The 19,258-nt window shown below is 34.8% G+C and overlaps 1 pseudogene; it reads left to right on the top strand.

Moving 5' to 3' along the window:
- Window positions 1–19,258, top strand: part of LOC139874967 (2-alkenal reductase (NADP(+)-dependent)-like) — an 81,290-nt pseudogene that overhangs the window by 24,032 nt on the left and 38,000 nt on the right.

Genomic DNA, 19,258 nt, shown 5'->3' with positions numbered 1-19,258 from the left:
TTTTGACTCAAAATACACACTTTATAAAAACTAACACAAAAACTCTATTTTCTCAAAGATTAAAGCATGAAATGCTATGATTCTTACCTGGTTAGAATTAGTAAATCACAGGAACAATATAGTAAGAAAGATTTGAACTCAAGAACAAGGATTTAGATCTAGGATTTTGGTAGTTGGAGAAGATGAAGAACGGGGTGGTTTGGGAAGAATCTGGAAAATGTAAGAAATGACCAGCTCTAGACCTCAAAAGTGGGTTTAATTCCCACACTGTGCAACACACGGGTATTTATCAGTTATCTGATATCTTTCGTACATCATTTGGCAACCCAAATGAAGTCCAAATTAAATAAACAAACCTATTCTGTGACCCTTGTCACAAATTGGTCCTAACCACATCATTAAATAATAATAAACATTAAATAAAAATAAAAGCATATATAAACATAACATACACATAAGGGCATTTTAGTAATCTTACAACTAGGTCCGATTGAGGATGTTACAAATCTACCCCACTTAAGAAGATTCCTTCCTCGAAATCTGATCAAGGTCAAACAACTGGGGATAGCGCGCCCTCATTAACTCCTCAGTTTCCCACATCAAGTTAGAACCTAAACTGTGCCGCCACTCCACTAACACCATTGGAATCTGTTTCTTCCTTAATCTGGTGACTTTCATGTCTACTATTTGAATTGGCTTTTCTTCTAACTTCTTACTTAAATGCACTTTCAAATCCTTCAGCAGAAGAATCAAACTTTCATCGTCTACTTTACACTTCCTTAAATAACACACATTGAACGTGTTGTGAATTCCTACTAATTCTGAAGGAAGGTCTAAAACAACAGTCTGATCATTCAAAATTTCTTTGATCAGAAATGGCCCAATAAATCTCGGTGCTAGTTTACCACGTTTACCAAATCTAATCACCCCTTTCCATGGTGAAACTTTCAAGTATACACGATCACCTACATTAAAAGTTACTGGACGTCTGCGCGGATCAACATACATCTTTTGTCGATCTCTGGCTGCTTTTAACTTCTCACGTGCAATTTCGACCTTTTCTGCAGTTATCTGAACAATTTCGGGACCTGCAAATTGTTTCTCACCTGCTTCTAACCAACACGTAGGAGTTCTGCACTTGCGACCATACAACATTTCATATGGTGGCATTCCGATACTCGAATGATATGAATTGTTGTAAGCAAACTCTATCAGTGGAAGATGTGAATCCCAAGAACCACCATATTCAAATACATACGCTCTCAATATGTCTTCTAACATCTGAATCATTCGTTCACTCTGACCGTCTGTTTGTAGGTGATATGTTGTACTTAACTTCACACGCGTACCCAGATTCTGTTGTAAACTGTTCCAGAAGTTTGATACAAACCTAGTATCTCTGTCGGAAACTATTGACAACGGTACACCATGTCGACTAACTATCTCTTTTAAGTGCAACTCTGCCAAATCACTCAACGAAGCTATTTCACGAGTAGCTAAGAAGTGAGCACTTTTAGTTAAACAATTCACTATCACCCAGATCATGTCATGTCCCTTCTGGGTTCGGGGTAACTTGGTTACAAAATCCATCGTTATATGATCCCATTTCCACTGAGGAATTTCTAACTGTCGTAGAGAACCATACGGTTTCTGATGTTCTGCCTTAACTTGCGCACATATATGATACTTTTCAACGAAACCTGCAACATCTGTCTTCATTGTCGGCCACCAATACAATGTTTTCAAATCTCTGTACATCTTAGTACTACCTGGATGTACTGTCAATCTAGATTTATGTGCTTCTGTAAGGATTAAATCCCTCAAATCTCCAAGCATAGGCACCCAAATTCGGTCTTTATAGGTCTTTAATCCTCTAGAATCGTTGTATAGTTAAAATTTTCTTTTGGTCATTTGCTCAGTCTTTAGGTTTTCGTCCTTTAATGCTACTAACTGAACGGTTTTCAATCGATCAATCAAATCTGAAACTATCTCAATTCTCATAAATCTAACGTTTTCGACTGTTTTCTTGCGACTTAGAGCATCTGCGACCACATTTGCTTTACCAGGATGGTACTTAATCTCACAATCGTAGTCTTTAATCAATTCTAAACATCGACGTTGATGCATATTTAATTCTTTCTGCGAAAAGATATATTGGAGACTCTGATGATCTGTATAGATTTCACAATGCGTACCATACAAATAGTGTCTCCAAAGCTTCAAGGCAAACACAACTGCAGTTAACTCTAAATCATGAGTAGGGTAATTTCGTTCATGATTCTTCAACTGTCGTGAAGCATACGCTATAACTTTATTTCTTTGCATCAAAACACAACCAAGACCTGCGCGTGATGCATCGCAGTAAACTACAAAATCTTCTGTTCCCTCTGGTAAAGCTAAAACCGGCACTTGACATAACAACTGTTTAAGAGTTTGAAAAGCCTTTTCTTGTTCATCAGTCCATCGAAAGGCTACATCTTTTCTGGTTAACTTATTTAATGGGCCTGCTATTTTGAAAAAGTCTTTGAAAAACCGATGGTAATAACCTGCTAAACCCAGAAAACTCTTGATTTCTGTCGACGTTTTCGGCGAGTTCCAATTCATTACAGCTTCTATCTTAGACTGATCCACTTTGATACCCTGTTCACAAATCACATGACCCAGAAACTGTACTTCCCTCAGCCAAAATTCACATTTGGAGAACTTAGCGTACAACTGTTCCTGTTTCAGAAGCTCTAACACCAACCTCAGATGTGTAGCATGATCCTTCTCGGTTTTCAAATATATCAAGATATCATCTATGAAGACAATCACAAACTTGTCAAGATACTGATGACACACCATGTTCATTAAATCCATAAACACTGCTGGCGCGTTTGTTAACACAAATGGCATAACTAAAAATTCGTAATGACCATATCTAGTTCTAAACGTTGTTTTCGGTATATCGTTCTCTGCAACACGTACCTGATGATACCCTGAACGTAAATCAATCTTTGAAAAGTAGGAAGCACCCTGTAACTGATCAAATAAATCATCTATTCTCGGTATCGGATACTTATTCTTTATTGTTCTCTTATTCAAATCGCGGTAATCTATACACATACGAAGCGACCCATCTTTCTTTTTCACAAACAAAATAGGAGCACCCCACGGTGAAGAACTTGGTCGAATAAACCCCTTATCTAACAGTTCCTGAATCTGAGACATCATTTCTCGGATTTCTGACGGAGCTAATCTGTAAGGAGCTTTTGCAACTAGTAAAGCACCTGGAAGCAAATCGATTTTATACTCTACTTCACGTACTGGAGGTAACCCTGGTAAATCATCTGGAAACACTTCTGGAAATTCTGACACACCAGGAATATCGGTCACATGCTTCTTTTCTTTCTTAACATCGATCACGTTGTAGTGACTCGAACTTTTCCATGTTTATATATATTAATTGAGATTGATATTTACATGATTAAATGTTTCCAACATGTTAAGCAATCAACCTTGTTAAGACTTGATTAATTGAAATAGGTTTCATATAGACAATTGACCACCCAAGTTGACCGGTGATTCACGAACGTTAAAACTTGTAAAAACTATATGATGACATATATATGGTTATATATATAGTTAACATTATATTATGATAATTAAACATATCATTAAGTATATTAACAATGAACTACATATGTAAAAACAAGACTACTAACTTAATAATTTTGAAACGAGACATATATGTAACGATTATCGTTGTAACGACATTTAATGTATATATATCATATTAAGAGATATTCGTACATCATAATATCATGATAATATAATAATTTAAAATCTCTTTTGATATTATAAACATTGGGTTAACAACATTTAACAAGATCGTTAACCTAAAGGTTTCAAAACAACATTTACATGTAACGACTAACGATGACTTAACGACTCAGTTAAAATGTATATACATGTAGTGTTTTAATATGTATTTATACACTTTTGAAAGACTTCAATACACTTATCAAAATACTTCTACTTAACAAAAATGCTTACAATTACATCCTCGTTCAGTTTCATCAACAATTCTACTCGTATGCACCCGTATTCATACTCGTACAATACACAGCTTTTAGATGTATGTACTATTGGTATATACACTCCAATGATCAGCTCTTAGCAGCCCATGTGAGTCACCTAACACATGTGGGAACCATCATTTGGCAACTAGCATGAAATATCTCATAAAATTACAAAAATATGAGTAATCATTCATGACTTATTTACATGAAAACAAAATTACATATCCTTTATATCTAATCCATACACCAACGACCAAAAACACCTACAAACACTTTCATTCTTCAATTTTATTCATCAAATTGATCTCTCTCAAGTTCTATCTTCAAGTTCTAAGTGTTCTTCATAAATTCCAAAAGTTCTAGTTTCATAAAATCAAGAATACTTTCAAGTTTGCTAGCTCACTTCCAATCTTGTAAGGTGATCATCCAACCTCAAGAAATCTTTGTTTCTTACAGTAGGTTATCATTCTAATACAAGGTAATAATCATATTCAAACTTTGGTTCAATTTCTATAACTATAACAATCTTATTTCAAGTGATGATCTTACTTGAACTTGTTTTCGTGTCATGATTCTGCTTCAAGAACTTCGAGCCATCCAAGGATCCATTGAAGCTAGATCCATTTTTCTCTTTTCCAGTAGATTTATCCAAGGAACTTAAGGTAGTAATGATGTTCATAACATCATTCGATTCATACATATAAAGCTATCTTATTCGAAGGTTTAAACTTGTAATCACTAGAACATAGTTTAGTTAATTCTAAACTTGTTCGCAAAAAAAAGTTAATCCTTCTAACTTGACTTTTAAAATCAACTAAACACATGTTATATATCTATATGATATGCTAACTTAATGATTTAAAACCTGGAAACACGAAAAACACCGTAAAACCGGATTTACGCCGTCGTAGTAACACCGCGGGCTGTTTTGGGTTAGTTAATTAAAAACTATGATAAACTTTGATTTAAAAGTTGTTATTCAGAGAAAATGATTTTTATTATGAACATGAAACTATATCCAAAAATTATGGTTAAACTCAAAGTGGAAGTATGTTTTCTAAAATGGTCATCTAAACGTCGTTCTTTCGACTGAAATGACTACCTTTACAAAAACGACTTGTAACTTATTTTTCCGACTATAAACCTATACTTTTCTGTTTAGATTCATAAAATAGAGTTCAATATGAAACCATAACAATTTGATTCACTCAAAACGGATTTAAAATGAAGAAGTTATGGGTAAAACAAGATTGGATAATTTTTCTCATTTTAGCTACGTGAAAATTGGTAACAAATCTATTCCAACCATAACTTAATCAACTTGTATTGTATATTATGTAATCTTGAGATACCATAGACACGTATACAATGTTTCGACCTATCATGTCGACACATCTATATATATTTCGGAACAACCATAGACACTCTATATGTGAATGTTGGAGTTAGCTATACAGGGTTGAGGTTGATTCCAAAATATATATAGTTTGAGTTGTGATCAATACTGAGATACGTATACACTGGGTCGTGGATTGATTCAAGATAATATTTATCGATTTATTTCTGTACATCTAACTGTGGACAACTAGTTGTAGGTTACTAACGAGGACAGCTGACTTAATAAACTTAAAACATCAAAATATATTAAAAGTTTTGTAAATATATTTTGAACATACTTTGATATATATGTATATATTGTTATAGGTTCGTGAATCAACCAGTGGCCAAGTCTTACTTCCCGATGAAGTAAAAATCTGTGAAAGTGAGTTATAGTCCCACTTTTAAAATCTAATATTTTTAGGATGAGAATACATGCAGGTTTTATAAATGATTTACAAAATAGACACAAGTACGTGAAACCACATTCTATGGTTGAATTATCGAAATCGAATATGCCCCTTTTTATTAAGTCTGGTAATCTAAGAATTAGGGAACAGACACCCTAATTGACGCGAATCCTAAAGATAGATCTATCGGGCCCAACAAGCCCCATCCAAAGTACTGGATGCTTTAGTACTTCGAAATTTATATCATATCCGAAGGGTGTCCCGGAATGATGGGGATATTCTTATATATGCATCTTGTTAATGTCGGTTACCAGGTGTTCACCATATGAATGATTTTTATCTCTATGTATGGGATGTGTATTGAAATATGAAATCTTGTGGTCTATTATTATGATTTGATATATATAGGTTAAACCTATAACTCACCAACATTTTTGTTGACGTTTTAAGCATGTTTATTCTCAGGTGATTATTAAGAGCTTCCACTATCGCATAGTTAAATAAGGACGAGATTTGGAGTCCATGCTTGTATGATATTGTGTAAAAACTGCATTCAAGAAACTTATTTTGTTGTAACATATTTGTATTGTAAACCATTATGTAATGGTCGTGTGTAAACAGGATATTTTAGATTATCATTATTTGATAATCTACGTAAAGCTTTTTAAAACCTTTATCTATGAAATAAAGGTTATGGTTTGTTTTAAAAATGAATGCAGTCTTTGAAAAACGTCTCATATAGAGGTCAAAACCTCGCAACGAAATCAATTAATATGGAACGTTTTTAATCAATAAGAACGGGACATTTCACACGTAGGCTAAGAATGAATCACACCCTTTCGATATTGCCTTCTGAGCTTTCATCAGGGAAACCATAGGGAAGTTAAATCCGCTGCGCTCTCCCCTAGCTATCACTCGGGATCCATCGGCCAAACAGAAAGAAATCATCTTCTTATCACACTTAATATTAGCCCTATTAGCCCTTAACCAATTCATGCCTATGACTAGATCAAAGCTAGGTATAGGCATCAACAAACGGGTTAAAGGGAAGGAATGGCCGTCGATTTCGATGGTAATTCCAGACACAGATGATGTGCATGGAACAATTTTACCATCATCTACTTCTTTTCCTAAAGGTGCATCTAACATCTTAACAGGCAACTTCAACTTATCGCAGAAGCCTAAGGACATAAAAGAATGATTCGCTCCTGAATCAAACAACACACGAGCTGGCAAGGAGTTAACCAAGAACATACCGGTAATGACATCATCGGTAGCGGTTGCAGCGTCTACCGTCATCTGAAACACCCTTGCCTCTGCTGTTGGAGGATTCTTTCTCTTCTACCCGGCAGTAAAAGCAGAAGATCCCCCAGAAGTAACCGACCTCGCCCCTGACCCTGGCCCAGAACTGGATCTTGACGCAGATGGAAAATCCGCCAATCTATGACCTTCCTGATGGTAACTCCAACAAACATTTGACCTAAAAGAACAAGAATGTTGCTTCATGACCTTTCACTCCACATTTCAAACATCTTCGAGTCATTGGAGAACAACATGAGTCGACTTACAAACATTACACCATTCAGGCTGACTTGAACCCGATCGGCTTATACCAGATGTACTCTTCTGTTTAAACCCACCTGACTTCTTACCACGAAAACCTGATTGCTTACTTGACTATTGAGTAGACTGTCCACCAGTTTGACTTTCTGATTTTCCCCCAAAAGATCCGCCTTTTGAACTTTCTCCTTTCGCTGCCATTATATCACCTTCAGTAACTTTAGCCATCTCATGAGCCTGTGCCAAGGTTGTTGCAAATCTCGCAACAGTTCTGTACTCCGGCTTAATCACCCGCATGAAATGCTGAATTTTATCCTTTTCAGTCGGTACCCATTGTTGAACAAACCTTAACTTCGATGTGAAATCTCTAAAAACTTCATCAATGGTCATACTTTCTGTCATCTTCATACTCAGAAACTCAGTTTTCAATCTTTCCATCTCATACTCAGAACAATACTGCTCACGAACCTTAGCAGCAAATTGTTCCCAGGTAATCTGGCTGATCTATTCCTTGGGTAAATATGCAGTAATAGAATCCCACCATTCCATTGCTTCACCCTTGTGAAGTATACTTGCAAACAGTACCATAGATTCAGGCTCACAGAAACATGCTTCCATCACTCGCTCTACTTCTCTTAACCAATTGAGTGTCACTGCAGGGTTTGTGTGACCGCTGTACTCAGGAGGTTTGCAGTCTAGAAACTTTTTATAGGTACATTTCTTTCTCGTCTTGGGAATTTGAAAAGGGTATATCATTTTATTAGGAAACGCCTGGTTAAACGGGAATGGCATTTGGAGGTTTTGATAGGTAGTTTGCGGAAACTGTGATTGGGAACTGCCTCCGGTTTGAGTATAGAAATTTGGAGGAAAAGTTGTGTTCAACGCAGTGGTATTAGGGTTCCATTGCGCCCGTTCTTGCTCTAGTTCCTTAATTTTCTCCTGAGCTTCTAATAATCGACTTTGAAGGTTTATTACTTCTTGTGAGGTTTCCTCTTCCGATGACACATGTCCATCCTCCTCGGGAGCTCTGAAAATACTAGTTCCAGGGCCAGTAGCGTTTGCTTCATTATCTGCCATTACTGCACTACCACAACACTCACATCAAAGCTTAGTATAAACGTTGTTAGTACTAACAACTAGCACACAACCTATCCTAATACTCACTTAACCCATCTCCAGCATGTTATGTTTGACATGACTCTACTAAGTTTGGGAACATGACATTTAGATCACAATGTGCATGATGCCAAACTAAGCTCTGATACCAACTTGTGACACCGCTAATTTTAATTTTTTTTTTTAATACGTGACGGAAGCATTAATTTTAAACAAATCATTTCAATAACATCAACATAATTAATTACATATCCCAAAGTATTTGTCAGCTGACATTTAACTAATACATCTGGTGTCACGTGACAAAATAACAAAAATAGATTTAACGGAAAAGACACATCAGAGTTTCTTCATAGTCAAACATAACATCTTCATGCCCGTCTTCTCCCCAAATTGCGACACTTACAAAAGCTAACAACCTGCAGGGAGGAGATGGAGGGGAATTAGAACGAAGCTAAGTGAGTACGACTAACTACAGGCGATAGCACACAGAAGTTTATACTACTCATGTCACATAGTCTAACAAACAATTATCACCCAGTTGTGTAGTCTACAGAGACTCTGGCGGTTCGGCCAAACCATTAACCACCAGTTGATCGGGCTGGGGTTTACCGAAAGTTCCCCCTACATACTGTGCTGCATAAATCATCCACACGCGATGAACGCGTCATTCAAACATATACCACACGGATGCAAATAGGCTACCACATGAGGAACCCAACCCGCAGGTTGATCTCTCCTATCGAATTAGGCTACCACAAGATAGGGACGCACTGGGTTCCAGCAGACAAGCATTAACCAACATGCTAATATATACTATATTCTCCAGTTAGTCCCACTCACCAATTACCAGCCAAATAACACAATAATCACTGAACCTTCTCTTTCTCCTTTTCTCCCGAGAAAAACATATACACAAGTTAGTTTCTATTCGTTAACACCAAATAACACAATATATAAATTTTTGTATTAAAAAGCGTCCGCTAAATTTTTTTTGCTTAACACTTATGCACTTTCAAAATTTACATCCTGATCATCAAAATACAAACGGGCAGCATAACGGCTAGAAATCAACACTTGGTAAAATATTTCACTGCCACAGACACTCGGTCGACTGTCATAGACAGTTGACCGACTGTCTACACTCACTCGGCCGAGTGTCTAGTCACTCGGTCGATGGTCTCTCACAGACACACTCGGCCGTGGGTCTTACACACTCGTTCGATTGTCGAGTCGGTCGGTCGAGTGTCAGGAGACACTCGGCCGACTGTGTTTATCTACAGAAGCTGAAGACAAAGTGACGAGTTTCACTCAAAATCGACCAATTCTTGCTCTAGAGCTCGATTATGACCTCAAAACTAACCAAATCGAAGACACTAAACATGTAGAAACATAAACCCACAAGATTTGGACTCAAACAACAACAAATCTAACCATTTTGACTCAAAATACACACTTTATAAAAACTAACACAAAAACTCCATTTTTTCAAAGATTAAAGCATGAAATGCTATGATTCTTACCTTGTTAGAATCAGTAAATCACAAGAACAATATAGTAAGAAAGATTTGAGCTCAAGAACAAGGATTTAGATCTAGGGTTTTGGTAGTTGGAGAAGATGAAGAACGGGGTGGTTTGGGAAGAATCTGGAAAATGAAAGAAATGACCAGCTCTAGACTTCAAAAGTGGGTTTAATTCCCACACTGTGCAACACACGGGTATTTATCAGTTATCTGATATCTTTCGTACATCATTTGGCAACCCAAACAAAGTCTAAATTAAATAAACAAACATGTTCCGTGACCCTTATCACAAACTGGTCCTAACCACATCATTAAATAATAATAAACATTAAATAAAAATAAAAGCATATATAAACACAACATACACTTAAGGGCATTTTAGTAATCTTACAACTTGAACGATTGAGGATGTTACAATTTCGTTGTGTCATTGTGAGTCTATCAAGGTAAGATTTGTGTGATTTCATGTCCAAATCAGTGTTTTATTTAGGTTTGAAGTTAGAAGTTTGATAAATGTGATTTTGGTGTCATAATGCTTAAATTGGTGTTGTTTTGGCTCAAAACTTGTAGGTTTATACTTCTAAATGTTTTGTGTACAAGTTATGGTCAGTTTTGAGGTCAAAAACTAGTCCAAGATCGAGATTTGAGTGATTTTAGTTCGAAACCCGTTAGTTTCTACTGCTGCTGCTCGATGAACACAACCGTACGAATGCAGCTTGCGACCGTACAGATACGATATGCAACCGTATGAGTGAATGTGCAACCGTACAGATGCAGTGGTATTGGTGCAACCAGGCAGTGAGTGTGCAACCGTACGAATACATGATGTAACTGTATAGATGTACTTGTAACCGTACGGATTATTGTGCAACCGTACGGATGTAGAGTAGTGCTGTATTATTCTTTAATTAGGTTGTTTTCTAGATTTTATGTTACCCGTGTGACTTATGATAATCAGAATGTAAATTCTAAAAATGCATAAGTGTTGAGTAGACTTTTTAGTGGCGCTTTTGATACTAATTTGCTGTATAGTGCTTTTTTGTGCTAACGGACAGAAACTAACTAGATTTGCTTATGTTCAGGTGATAAGGATAAGGATAAGGAAGCAGCTCGGTGATGGATTATCTGAGCTAGTTGCTGATATTCGGTGAGTGGGTCTATCTCCGGATAGAGTATTAAGTAGCTGACAAGGTTGGGAACCCACCGAGGCGGCAAGGTAGGGTTTGTGTGAGGTCGACCGTGGTAGCCTGGTCAGGTCATGATGTTATCGATTATTTAGTATAGCATAGAAGGACGCATGTGTTGCGTCTGGACGATTATGCACTGGATTCAGTAAAGCAGACTATCGGTAGACTGTAGCCTGATCAGCTAAGTCGTGTGCTCGTACAAGCCGAAAATCCTCATATTGTCAGTTGTTGTTATATGCTAGTTCAGGACGTTAGCATATCTGTGACCCTTGCATGTTTAATTACTTATGCTTAGTCTGTTAGATAGTATCCATTCGCTTAGTAGTTGTGCTAATTCCCCCACATTTCCATCCCTTGCAGGTTTAGGTACTGTTGGTTAGGACGGGAGTTGCGGACTGGTTAAAAGACATGTTTAACTATGTGCTTAACCATGATGTGTTTATTATCTTGTACTGTTTTCAAGTAACACCGTCGTTTTTTAAAGCTGTAATGAATGTTGGAATATAGACTATGTTTTGTAAACATTAACAAAAGTTATTTTGGTAATTTCAAGTACTTTCGCTGTGATAAAAAAAATCAGGGTGTTACACAGCTACATTGAGTCCTTCACTCCTGGTTCGGTATGTATCATTAATTTACTCTTTATCTAAAATTTGTTATGTTCTTTTTGGTTTTTTTTTTATTTTTTATTATTTTTTATTTTTTTTTATATCATAATTGCTAAATATATTCTGGTTCATGTTTGATAGTAGCAGTGTTGTGAAACTCCCAAGTAACGCCGATTACTCCTTTTTAAGAACCGTTCGGTCCGATTTTTCAAAATCTGAGTAGTTAATTGGTCAATGTCGGTCAAAATCAGAATTAGTTGGTCTAAGTTATATTCCATAAAATGTGACAGGCGTAACATACTATTTCAACCAAAGGGCCTAGAAGTACATCAACCATGGCAATGTGGGTTCAAGAGATATTATGTGAGGTGGGCCATAGAATTGGCGTTATTCAGTTTATGTTGTGACGACCCGAGAATTTTCGACCAAATTTAAACTTAATCTTTATAGGATTTCGACACGATAAGCAAAGATTGTAATGTTGAGTCTCTAAAATTTTTGAACTATTTTCATATATGCAATTACCCTTCGACTGTTCCCGACATTCATGAACGATTGCTGTAAATAAATATGTGTGTGTATATATATATAAATATAAGTTTAAATAATAATTGGAAATAATAAAGTACAATTTAGTCATCAGAATTAAACAAGTTAAATATATAAGTTGTTATACTAAAATTGTTATTATTATTTGTTCATTATTAATATTAATATTTATGTTAATATTAATATCAGTACTATTAATAGTATTGAATATTATAATTAAATATGAAATTTGATACATTTTATTTGTTGTAATATTATTGATACTAATATTATTGGTATCAATATTAATAATATCATTGTTATTATAATTAGTAGTAAAATCATAATTTATGTTATTATGATTATTATTAGTATTTTGATGTAATTATAATTATTAATTATTAATTATGAATATTAATTATATATATATATATATATATATATATATATATATATATATATATATATATATATATATATATATATATATATATACAGATACTGTATATTAAACCGTATTATAACACATTCAAGAATCAAAACCAGTTCCTTTCATTGTCAACTGTTTTAGGAATTGTTTTTATGCCTAAAGATTAGTTACATATCTATATCTACTTTTGATTTTTTAATTATTCTTCTGTCCTTCCCTTTGATTTTCTTGTCGACCATCACCTACTCAATCTTTCTACATTAATCACAAATTGAAAAACCATTATCATTAAACCAACATGAAGCTGATACACATATTTAGCAACAACAATTAAACCAACATGAAACACCATCACCATCTTTTTCGTGATCCATCTATCTTCTTCTCTTTAATATTTCTGTCTTTCTGTTAATTGAAATCACCATCCACCACGAGCTTAAAAACTGAAATTTCCTTGTGGTTTAGATGATCCGAGACCCATACTTGATTTATTACTATTTGACCAACCCCCCCTGCGACAATAATCATCACCATTGAAAACAACCAAACCGTCACTACTTTACCTTAATTCTTCCCTTACGGTTTCAACCATCAACCAACTTCGATTCATTATCATCGAACCCATTTTGATCCTCACCGTAACCACCCTAAAACGTCACCTCAAAACACACCCTAAAAACACACTTATGCTACTACTACAACTATTTCCTGTTTTGATCGAGCACAACCAAAACCATGTATTTTTTTTATCATGTTTTCTTGTTCGTTACCCCACACCATCGTCATCATAACAAACTAATAGATTGCTTTTGTTCAAGTACAACCAAAATCAAAACGAACACAACCATTGAACTGCCGTTGTGTTGTGTTACCAGATAACCACCACCATTATAAAAATATTACGGTTGCAGTTTTCTTTTTTCAACGAACCACCATAAATCAACCTGCTCGCTGCTAATTATTTAACTAGGGTTTCTTTTTCTCGCGTATCAATCTAGTTCTTTTGAATTCCTGTTAGACTTCAATCATCACTCTAAACTTATACAACTCAAATCAACCAATCCGTCGACTGCTACAACCACTTATTTTCTTCTGTTTATACTACAGCCGGTTGGTTGTTACAGCTTCTGTCACTGCTGTTCGACAGCAGCTTTGGCTGCGTTTGTTCTTTCTATTTCACGATCACAACCACCAAAGATTACCGCCAAAGTTTATTTAATTTTTTCTTCTTTTCTTTCTCCCCGTGGTCTGCTGCTAAATGCATACATCCTTATTGCTCTACACGAATAGGAAATGGATGATGATGATGATAAATAATGAGGTGATTAAGAGACAATAGATGAAAAGATAAAATTTGAATGATGATGTATGGTTAGTCTTATAGGACTGCTGCAAAGTGATACCTACTTCCACTATGTTTATTTTATTAAGATGACAACCGTACCCCTTTTCTTTTACTTAGCGAATGGATTAGTGGGTGGATTGATTTAATAAACATGTGGGTGTTTAAATATCAATTTAAGGGAAAAGGGGAATCCAATATAGATGCAGATATGTATATATATATAAATAAACGGTTAATGAATTTTGGGGCCATGTATTACTTGTTACTTGGTCAAAGCATTTGGAATTATATTAAACGAATTTTGCATGGTCCCCTGTGGTGGCCGACTTGTACGAACCATTCAATCCCACTCTATGAATCGGTCGACACTCTTAAAATCACAAGGCTAGACACTAATGCATTGGGCCTTGGTAATTGTTTTAATCTATCTTGGGCCACGATTTAGTTTGTTCGTTGGGCTTTATCAAAGTGGATTTATGGATATTGATTGCTTGGGCCATAAATTGCTAGTTGGACCGAATCCCTTCTTCTTTTGTGGACCGAGATTTGGTGTAGAATAATTAAGTGAAGAAAATAATTCGAAGAAGTTACTAGCAGTGGAGTGGTTAGTCGTGTTTGTGGGCGAGCGAGAGGTCGCGGGTTCGAGCTTGGTCTCGGGCAAATTTTATTGGAAAAGCTTTTTTAAAGGGTATATACACTTTTATTTTATATTTCTATTATTATTATTATTATTATTATTATTATTATTATTATTATTATTATTATTATTATTATTATTATTATTATTATTATTATTATTATTATTATTGTAAATAATTATTGTTAATATTGTTGTTATCCTTTCATTATCATTATAAGTATTATTATAAAATTTTAGAATTATCATTTTTATTAATATAAGTATTATTATTATTAATAGGATTATGATATAAGCTATTATAGATTTTATTTACAAATATAATTTGGTATTGCATGTTAAAGATAATAATGACTAAATTACGATTATAAATTGATTACAAGTATGATTATTATGTATATGTAAATTTATTATAAGTACGATAATATATTATTATTATGACTAGGATTACAAATTGATGTTATAGAAGCTTTAGTTATTAATTTAGAAATTTACCATGAAGATTTTGATTATGATTAACATAAGTATTGTTATTATTAAAAATTATTATTTTTACAAACTATATTATTATTAAAATTATTATTTACTACTAGTATCATTATTATCATTATTATGAGACTTATTATAAAAGATATCGTTAGTATTATCATTTATAGAATTATTAATACTATTATCATTATTAATAATATTAGTACTATTATTACTATTATTATTATCACTTAACATATTATCATAGTACTAACAAACAAATGATATTTATATATAAATATATCTAATACATTTAACATGACAAAAAAATTGATATTTTTATGTACAAAACAAATATACGAAACATATATATATTATTATCATAAAAAGGATTTAACTAATAAATTTATATATATATATATATATATATATATATATATATATATATATATATATATATATATATATATATATATATATATATATATATATATATATATATATATATATATATATATATATATATATATATATATATATTCTATTATAACCATGAATATTGATAAATATACAAATGTTATAGGTTCGTGAATCCAAGGCCAACCTTACACTTGTTCAATATAGTCATATGTATTTTTACTACAAAATACATTAGGTGAGTTTCATATGCTCCCTTTTTACTCTTTACGTTTTTGGGCTGAGAATACATGCAAATGCTTTATTAACTGTTTTACAATACTTATATTCGTGAGTTCATTTGATTCCCTTTTACTCTTTACATTTTTGGGACTGAGAATACATGTGCTACTTTTACAACTGCTTTATTTAAATGCTTTTGAAATTCATTTTGAACTGCGAATACATGAAATGCTTTTATAAATGTTTGACGAAATAGACACAAGCAAAACATTCCTCGAATGAATTATTTTGCAGACAGAAGTTCTGCAGATTATTATTGAATTATGTGGACATGATAATTGCCACCATTGAATTATGTGGACATGATACTTGCCACCATTGAATTATGTGGACATGATAATTGCCACCAATTGATGTGAATGTTATGTATTGAGAGAATGATTTTATACACAGGTTATGTGTATGTTATTTTTGTACACGAGACATGTGTACGGTTACTAAGATTTATGAAAGATGATTTCGTACACGAGAAATGTGTACTGTATTTAAAAGATATCGCATGTACATTACAGGTGGGTATAGGATTCGGGCCCATTTGTACCATGCAGGATTTAAATCTTGTGGTCTATCAAAATGATGAATTTTATTGTTTTATGATAAACTTATGAACTCACCAACCTTTGGTTGACACTTTAAAGCATGTTTATTCTCAAGTATGAAAGAAACCTTCCGCTGTGCATTTGCTCATATTACATGGAGTCATTCAGGGCATATAGAGGTCCGTTCACTGCGATGGTACCAGATGTTATTGTATTCGTTCATGAAGATTTTGGACGGGGTATGACATATGTGCTCATAATCTCGTGTATCAAATGTTAAGTTGCAGCTAATAGCTGGATTAGGAGTAGCTAAAGTCATTAAGTTGTGATGTGGTCCAGCGGTTGGTGGCCTACCTCATTTAGAGGATGTCAGGAGTTCGACCCCGTTGGTTAGATATTAAAAAACACAATTTCATCTCTGCCATGAATTATCCACCCATGGCACATTTCCCATATTGTTTGGGGAGGGGGTAAAGGAGAGGGGGATTTTACTTGGTCGTGCCCTTGGATCAGTTTCAAGGTTTCCTCCCGGGCAACGATGGGGGCGAGGTTATCATCGCTGCATCGGCACAGTCAAAACAAGAGATGATCGCAACGGGTGGTATAGTCCCCCTCGGGTGATCTAAATCGTTGTCCAAAAAAAAGGAGTAGCTAAAGTCATCGATTAGGGGCATTTGAATTTTAGGATACGTGACTTGGTATGGGGACAAACTAAATGGGAGGAATATAGCATTATTGATAATCCTAAAACTTTAATTTAATCAGGATTCAACATACTGATGTGCCTTGATCTTATTATACGGGAATTCTTGGTACGTTCACCGTTTTCGTTGATTTTTGTTTCTATGCATGTGTGGATTTTCATCTATGTCTTATACATATACATACATGGATATTAGTAATTATATGCACAATTAATGTTCAATTCTTGGTAATTTTCAAGATTGAATTAATTGTGCTCTTAACTGGAGGGGTTTCAATGTGCGCATTTCACCGGGTTACGGGTCTCGTCGGTCGGCAGAGTCATCAACCATGGGTTTTACTCGCTAGTGGGACCTAATTTGGTTGTCGCTAGGTAAGTTTCCTCTACGAACCTAAAAAAATATACTTAAAATAAATGTGAATGAATTTATTTCATTTCAAACCGTCCCGAAAAGCATTACCCATTTTGACCCTATTGGTACGATTTTCCGTGTAGCGGCTGTAAGTTACCAGTACAAGACAATAGCTACTTAGCCTGGAGAGTATGATGCTAAATGATGTTTGCCCTCGAGAAATAATCTCTGCAGACCCGGAACACGGATGAGAGATCTGTGGGGTGGTCTCAAACAGTCTAGGGATCAATTTGTAATTGATCCGTCTAGTGTATTGCTGCTAAGCGGCTAATGTGCGTTTAGAGTGAGAAAGAACTATGTGAGAGAGAAATTGTACTTCTCTCTGACTGAAGTTCAGATGATAAATACAGTGACCCATGGGTCTAGTTATAGGCACGGAATGTCCGAAATTCTCGGGATACACGGGTCAATCGCTGATTAATTCTGTTGTGCTAAATAGACGGAACCGACTTCGGTATTGATGACGTGGTTGCGTGTTGTTCACGCACCTAGTATAAGGGCTTAAGCATAGAAGCTGCCTGCAGGGCTTACGTTTGACGCTGGGCGGCATGCTGTACGCTGCGCGGCAAATGCTAGAAACCGCCAAATATTGTTATCTTTTGTGCTCTTTGATCCATTTTTCTTTATAAAAATGGTGTTTTTATGCGTGTATCCCCTAGGATACACCATTAAGTCCCCCCAGTTTAATGTCTTTATTTTTGCAAAAAATAAACTCATTAAACTAAAAAATAAAAGATGTCTTTTTCCTCGAAGACACAAAACTGTTGTAGCCGTCTGATTTTCTGTGTTGACGTCATATTCCTAATTATGAATTTGCCCCCAAAAATCTTTTTGATTAATTTTCGAAATTTAAATTTTTGGCCAATTAATCTGGTTCATACACGTGGCTTGATCTCATCCTTTCATCGTCCACCAATTTGATTATAAATAATCCGTTCCCCTTTCATTTTTCCTTTTCCGAAAACTGATCATTTGCTTTGAAGATATCTGCAATTACTCATATAGCATTTAATTTGTTCAAGGTCAGTTCTCGCTTATCCTTCTCTTGTGTTTGTATTGCTTTGTTTTGTGTACTACCATGGCCGAATCTAGCAGCACCTCTTCCCAGAAAGATAATCGCGATGTGAGTACTATTGCTTCTAGCATAACTGAAGCAGAAATAGATAAATTATGTATAGATCATAGGAATCTTAGATTATTGAACCCCATGGTTCCTTCTACAAGTGATTGGGCTAACAAACCCCCTAAAAAGATGATCATGCTGTATAAACTGCAACTAACTATAGGTAATCTTCGTATTCCTCCTTCTGTATTTCTTCAAGAAATTCTTGCCCACTACGGGAATGATCTCAGCCAAGTTCATCCACTTGGGATGCAAAAAATTATTCTTTTTGAGATGTATTGTAACGCTCTAGGTAGAGTGCCAAGTATAAATGTTTTTCAAGAGTTATTTAGAACTCGATTGGTGAGTAAATGTTGGTACACATTTGAATGTAAGCAAAATAAGGCTTTTACTGGGGCAAAAGAATCTTCTTTAAAAAATTGGAAAGAGCCCTACTTTTTTGTTAACGAAAGGGTCATTAAAGATGCTTGGGCAAATGTCCACAAATGGAGGAAAACAAAAATAGGAGTGAGTAAATCGATCACTTTATCGG

The sequence above is a fragment of the Rutidosis leptorrhynchoides genome, chromosome 11 (assembly GCF_046630445.1).
Source record: "Rutidosis leptorrhynchoides isolate AG116_Rl617_1_P2 chromosome 11, CSIRO_AGI_Rlap_v1, whole genome shotgun sequence".
Taxonomy (NCBI): Eukaryota; Viridiplantae; Streptophyta; class Magnoliopsida; order Asterales; family Asteraceae; genus Rutidosis; species Rutidosis leptorrhynchoides.
This window is presented reverse-complemented; position numbering and strand designations above follow the sequence as displayed.